Genomic DNA, 7,579 nt, shown 5'->3' with positions numbered 1-7,579 from the left:
CATAACAAACTTATTCATGTCCCTAGTCATATGATTTGAACATCCATTATCTATAATCTAATCAATTCTATTTTCAACTTGGGAAACTAGGGCTTTCTCTTCTCTAACTTATTTTTCAGGATTTTTTTCTTTTATAGCTACAAATATTAATTCATTATCACTTTCACTTTGAACTCTTTCTTCACACTCATCATATTCATTTGCATATAAACAATCTCTAGTTTTTCTAGGCTCGAAATTAATTTTACACTTTCTCTCTCTTTTAGAACACTTAGTAGCATAATGACCAAATTCATTACAAGTCTAACATTTTAAAAATCTCTTACCATCTGGTTCTCTTCTTACAAGAAGGACAATTTCTTCTTCAATTCTTCTGTCCTCCTTAAATCTAGATTTGTTGTTGCTAGCATAGTCTTCACTAGTGCTTGCACTTCTTGATAAAAAAGGATGAACACTTGATGCTCTAAAAGCTATATCTACTCTAGACAATTCTCCATATTTCTTTAAGCCTACTTCTTCTGCTTCCATTCTTCCAAGCAAAGTCTCTCTAGTAAACTTCTCAATACAAGGTATTACTTTCTCAATCATTTGAGTTGTCTATATAAATGGTGGTTTGAAAGTTTTCAAGCTCTTCTGTATAATATTATCTTCATCTTTAGATCCATTGCAAGACTTAATTCTTGTGATAATTAATGATATTCTACTAAATAGGATAAAATATGGATTAATAGGGTTTTAGAATAGTGCACATGAAAGAGACCCTAAACCCATATTTTACACATACATATAAATTCTTATGATATGGAAAGTAAATCTAGATGACTAATATTGAAATAAATAAATAAAAAGTACTTACCTCTGAAAAAGAATCAACTAAAAACCTTATCAAACTATCTCAGAAACTGTTGATTTCTATATATTTAAACCGAAACTTTGAGATCTACAAAACCTATAAATATTTTTCTTTTCTAAGGGTAGGTTGACCTTGACCCAAATAGCGGGGCACAATCTTACCCCAAGGCACAATCATGCCCCAAAAAGTTGACCTTGAACTGCACTGTTCTGACAAAATTTCTATTTGTGGATCCTGCAAGTTTGACGAAAATGGTATCCAAATCTGTACTTTAATTCACTGTTCCACACCTGTACTTGCAAGAAAAATGGTTTTTTTGTTAGATGGAGGGTTTTCCTTGGTCAAACCCTAGTTTGGAGTTAACCTTATAATATGTATAAACAAAGTAAATGGAACTATTCACCTTTCTTATATTGAAATCCTTATGGAGGATTCAAATCTTGAATCCACAAGTACATATGCTCCAAATGAATTTAGAATAAGATGTAGTATGTCTCAAATCAATTGTCTTAGATCTTCAACACCATGAATGGAAATGGATGAATCTTCAACACCATGAATGGAAATGGATGAATCTTCAACAAGATGGCTCCATAGAGCTTGAATCCGTAAATGACTACTAATGGATCTCCTTGATGAATTGAATGCTTGAACTCTTGAAGGCTTGAATGCTTGTTTTTACTTGTGAGCTCAATCATGAAAGTGGGTGCTTGATCATAGATAATAGATAGTAGATTGTCTTCTTGTCTTTCTCTTCTAGTTTCTCGTTAGAGAAAATGAGAGGAGGACGTTTCCTTATATAGTGATCTAGGGCACAAACTCCTAGAGAGGCTGACATATGAGAAATAAATTCCCATTGGACCCTTACCCCTAGAAATGGACCTAGATTAAATGTAATTTAATAGTTTATCATTTCAGAGACCAAAACAACCAACCCAAAAAATAATTCTTTCTGAGACTTGACATCCAAAAATCATGGAACATTTAAATTTGGACCTTGGGTTAGGGTCAAGGTTGACCTTGACCTTGAGGTCACAAATCTCAGGGTTCCAATAAAAAATGCTAGAAAAATGTAGAAAGAAAGTGGAAAAGAGGGCACAATCAGGGGAAAAATCTAGATCTAAGTCGAGGACCCATTCAAGGCACTTGACATGACCCCAAATCACCTACTGGGAGGGCTAAATGTTCTTATCATGGAAGTGCTTCCATTTTAAGATGATGCATCTACCAATATAGCTTCTTACAGATTCATCTTTCATCATTTTAGCATCTTGAAACAAACATATCCAATTTTGTAGTTTGATGCTTTTGGCATGCTCATCACCTTCAAAAGTAGATTATAAATATTTCCAAATTGCATGAGATGTCTCTAAGGAATTTACTTTACCATATTGAATTGCATTAACAACATCTTTGATTCTTGCACAATACTAGACTATAGTCTCACCTTCTTGCATTCTCATTTCGTCAAATTTTCCTCTAAGACTTTCAACTTTGGTTCACATTCTTGTCTCCTCCATAGATATTCTATAGGGCATCCCACATCTTCTTATTAGAATCACATGCTTTTATGTCATAAAACTCTAAATAGCTTAGGTAGATGCAATCTCTAATATTGCTTGATTGTGTTTCTTCTTCAGTTTCAATTGTTCAGCAGTTGGGGCTCCAGTTGGATCAACTTATTAAATGGTAATAGTTGACTATGCATAATTTCCAAGTCCTCCCAAATGTAGCTTCATCAAACTTTTCCATGTTTAACTTGGACACCTCCTTTTTGCACATCTTGATCTTTAGCTTCAAGTACCTTTAAACTTTTTCTTCACAAGGACTTGGTGCTCTGGTACCAATTGTTGGAATGTTTAGAATAAATAGGAGGTTGGGGCAATTAGTTATCCAAGCTCCAAATGTACAAATAAAACTTTTAAGTTCTTCAACTTATACTTATGCATGGATTGATTATTCAATATCTTAAACTTTTACATATTGTTGTCCTAGGTCAAAATAACTTTGCAAAAATGTAAACATGAAATACCACAAAATAAATCACACATTTTGACATAAGGATTTTATGTGGAAACCCAATTTAGGAAAAACCACCAGTAACATGCTACCAATTGTAGACGCTTAAAATCGTCCCTAAACACTATATTAATTAATTTTAATATTTTCTTTGACATTGTAATTAATTATTAATTAATTAATTATATTGCTCACATTCCTCTACTTATTTAATTAAATTATTTTAATTAAATGAGTTCATTCTCTTAACTATTTAAATTTAATTTAAATACTTCTAGCCTTAATGTGTTAAGTTAATTTAACACATGATCCATCTTCCCCTTTTTTTAAAATAAATTTTATTTATTTAAATCCTCACATCCTATTAATTCCTCTAAACCCATGATTAAATTAAATCTCATCTTAAGCCTAACCTAGAGCCTAGCCTATAACCATCATTTTCATCCTCTTAAGCCTACTTCTTCTCTAATCCCACTTAATCATTCCTAATCATCTCCCTAATCCTCCTCATTAGCTTAAGAGTGTGCTCACACATGTGTGAGATGACACTCTTGTCTCCCACTCTTCTTCTCAAATTTGCTCACACATGTGTGAGCAAACTTTGAATTCTTGACCATTTGCATGGCTTGCATGTCACCTTATGTGGCATTTACATGGATGCCACCTCACCAAGCCCTCCCTTAAGCTTATAAATAGAGGGCTTGTCTCAAGCATTGGCCATCTCCCATTATTGCATTGTTATCATGTTGGTTTGAGATTTGAGCTTGAATCCGTAGTTTGAGCTTTCATGGTAGTTTTAACTTGCATTTTTATCATAGTTTGCATATCTAGTTAGTTCTTTTATTGCATATCGTCTTCATCCTTGAATGCCTTCAAGAATGACTCCCTCCATAGCCATTTCTTGAGGTATTCTTCATCTCATTTAGTCTAGATACATATCTTGCTTGCATGCACACTTGTACTCACTCACTCAAGAGATTCATTTATTGTTGTGTTTGGGAGAGCACACCAAACATACCCCCCATCTTAACACACCAACAAGGCCTCTCATAGGTGTCTTTGTTGAGCTATAGAGGTAGCTGGAAGGTTGGATTTGTTAGTTGCTTAGGGTTACAAAACCCAAGCAAGCATTAGTTGATATTTGTTCTTTTCATTTTGATGAATCTTTGATGCAATTTCAAGATTTTTAGCTAATGTTTATTTGTTAACCCATGCTTCTTACAGGTCTCATTTTCTAGCATACATTTTGGCACGCCCGGTGGGACTCACGTCTTTCGTTTCATTTTAAAAATTTGCAAACAACCTTGGTTCAGTCGTAAAATATCGCATTGTCATCTTCGCAAGCTGTAGCGTCGTCTGCGTTTGTCGTCTGCGCAGATCAGCGTCTCCGTAGACCAGCGTCTGCACAAATTAGCGTCTCTGCAGACCAGTGTCTGCGCATACCAGTGTCTCCGCAGATTGGCATTTTCACAGATTAGCGTCTACGCAAATTGGCATCTCCGCATTTTTCCATTTAAAAAAAAATTCTATTCTGTCGTCTCTAATTTTTTTTGTTGTCTTCACTTCTTAGATTGTCGTCTGCATTGTGCATGCACTAAATTGTTATCTGTGCATAGTAGATTGTCGTCTGCATTGTGTGTGCGCTAAACTATCGTCTGCGCATAGTAAACTGTCATCTGCGCATAGTCGATTATTGTCTGCATTTTAGCAGTGCGTCTCCAATAGTCTATATTATCATCTGCGTTGTGGCGGTGCATCTCCTCTTGCATTTTATCGTCTGTGCATAGTAAACTGTCATCTGCGCATAGTCGATTATTGTCTGCATTTTAGCAGCGCGTCTCCAATAGTCTATATTATCATCTGCGTTGTGGTGGTGCATCTCCTCCTTCATTTTATCATCTGCGTTGTGGCAGTGCATCTCCTCCTGCATTTTATCGTCTGCGCATTTTGTCGTCTGCAATTTTTTGGCAACCTTCTATCCTGTCGTCTGCACTATTCTGTCATCTGCGTGTTCTATCGTCTTCGCATTTCGGCGTCTGCGTGTTTTGACATCTGCGCATTCTGTCGTCTACTTTTTTTTTTTCTTTTTTAAAGTATAAATCAAATTTTGACTTTTGATAGTTCCGTGAAATTTAGGGCATTCTAAGCATATTCATGTATAGAAAAAATAACAAAAAAAGTTAAAATGAATTTTTTCCATAATTAGCCTTCATTTTTGAGATTTTGTTGAAGCTAATTAACTTGTTTATTGTAGCATTGCAGATGGGAGCATTTTAAACACCTAACTATATTTTTTTGCAAGTTTTTCTTAATGTTTATTACTCTTGAAAATTAAGTTTGAAAGACTTAAAACAAACAATAGTGATTTTCATCACTAAAGGAATTTGTAGTGATTTTTGTCACTTGGACTCAAAAGTTAATGAACTTGTATGACTTAATCACTTTCATTTGAATGGATGAATCTTAGCATAGAAAACACATTTGAAATTGGTACTTAAAATTGACATGTATGCTTAGGCTAACAAACATTTCAAATTGGTGTTTAAAATGAACTCACACAATCTTGAATGTCTTAAGGAAAATTGATTTCATTTTCAACATTTTGCTTATGTACATGCTCAATTTACTTTCTTGTTGACGAATCCCTATTTTTCATTTACATTGGTGTCATTTCAAGTTGAAAAGAACATTGTATGGTTTAATCACATGTGTCTTCAACATAGATAGAAAACCTAAAGTTTCATCAAGAAAGAATGCGTGTCTTTTAAACCCTAAGACCACTTACGTATTCTCTCCCCTCGCACCTTCAGGTGATCTTGGGTGCACAAGAAATAAGTGGTCTTGTTTTTTTTTTTTAGGAGGCCTGCTTGGGAATTTCATCACCCTTTGGGACGACCTCAACTCCAGTGTTCTAGTGGAGTATAAAAATTGGGAGGTGAATCGAAAGACACCTCTCTTGGAAGTAAAATAATGTCACTCTTGGCTAAGCCCCAAAGAACTTTATACCTTTGGGAAGTGAAGGAGAAGATTTGGGTTACTGTCTCCCCCTGACTGTGTGGCAGTATTTTTTTTCATCTACAGATTTGGGCCTCACGTACTTTGTGTATATCGAGGACGCCCTCTAGTTGATCCTTGTACATCCTAGTTGAAACCTTATAAGTTTGTTGGTGTGTTTTACATGCTTGAATGTTCAAAAACCTCCCCATTCAAAGGGGACAAACACCATCTAAACTTGCCTTGTACATATTTCCTTGTTTGATTTTGCATCTTAAAACATAAAAACCCAAAAAAATCATAAAAGTTCAAAATCCAAAAAAATCAAAAACAACAAAAAGAAGCTCTCATTTTCTCCATCAGTTCTTCTATCCATCCATCTCATCATCATCATACATCTCTTGTCTTAATTACATTCTCAATCATTCAAATCTTTCCTCAAAACCTTAATCATCTCTATTTCCTCATTTTTTTAATCATTTAATCTAATCCATAATCCTTATCCTAATCATGGTTCATAATCCACATCAAGATCCAATTCCATCATTCAATGACTCATCCTCATAATTCTTAATCCAATCCCTTGTCAAATTCATTCCTTTCTAATCAATTCTTAATTCAATCCATTTACATCTTCATCCATAATCAATCTTTCTCATTCATTCAAGTTTTCTTCTAATTCAACCTTGTATCGCATATTCTACTTTGGACATAGGAGCATTGCCATCAACATTGGACTTTAATTCTAATACCACATTCACTTGTTTGCCATATCATAGGGCTTTTATCAAATCAAATCAAACCCTCATCCAATCATATCAAATCAAATCCAATATCAATATCAAATTCAATCAAATCCATATCAAGTCAAATCCAATTCACATCAAATCAATGCAAAATCCAAAGCTCCTAGTCCTAAGTTCATATTCCATCCATCATCGAATCTTTCATCACTCTTCTTCTAGCATCTATGGATTTTAATTTTCTTAATCAAATGGTTGACAATCTTCAAAGACAATATGGAGTTTTACCTCCTGTTCAACTTGCATATCAAATCCATGCTCAAAACTTCATATCCAACTCTAATCCATCTCATGTTCATTATTCTTCTACCTTTGACAAGGGAAATCCACCTCATTACCCTTCAACTATGCACAATTCCATTCATAGCCCACACACTTCCTCCAACACAAATCCCCTTGCCATGGAAATGGAACAATTAAAGAATTATCTCTTGGCAAGCCAACAGCAAGAGGCCACCTTCCATGCCATGTGTCCTCTTCCCCCATGTTTCAAAGATCATAGTCCTCATGTCCCATCCAACCCCAACCCTCCATGCAATCCCCTCCCCATAGTTCAACCTTCACATGATCCTCATCCTCCACAAACATCATCCCCACCTCGTAAGGGGTATTTCTCATCATTCTTGGCTAAGTGTAAAATACAAGATAAAGTGAGCCAAGCACCCAAAGTTCTTCCTCCAAAGCATGTCATTATAGATGCCTCTTCTCCTCTAGATCTGAGCATTTCTTCATCCCACCATTCCCTTATCCCTCAAGATCCATTTACCCCTCTTAGTCCATCTCATGATCCCCTTCCTAATCAAGATCAAGACATTCCATGTACTACACACCTTACTGATTCCACTCCATCTCCTAACGAAGTTCCTTCCACTCCATCCATTAATATTCCTCCATTTCAAGATCAACTCAC

This window comes from Cupressus sempervirens, chromosome 3, assembly GCF_028749045.1.
Source record: "Cupressus sempervirens isolate cs-2001-9-10 chromosome 3, ASM2874904v1, whole genome shotgun sequence".
Taxonomy (NCBI): Eukaryota; Viridiplantae; Streptophyta; class Pinopsida; order Cupressales; family Cupressaceae; genus Cupressus; species Cupressus sempervirens.
This window is presented reverse-complemented; position numbering follows the sequence as displayed.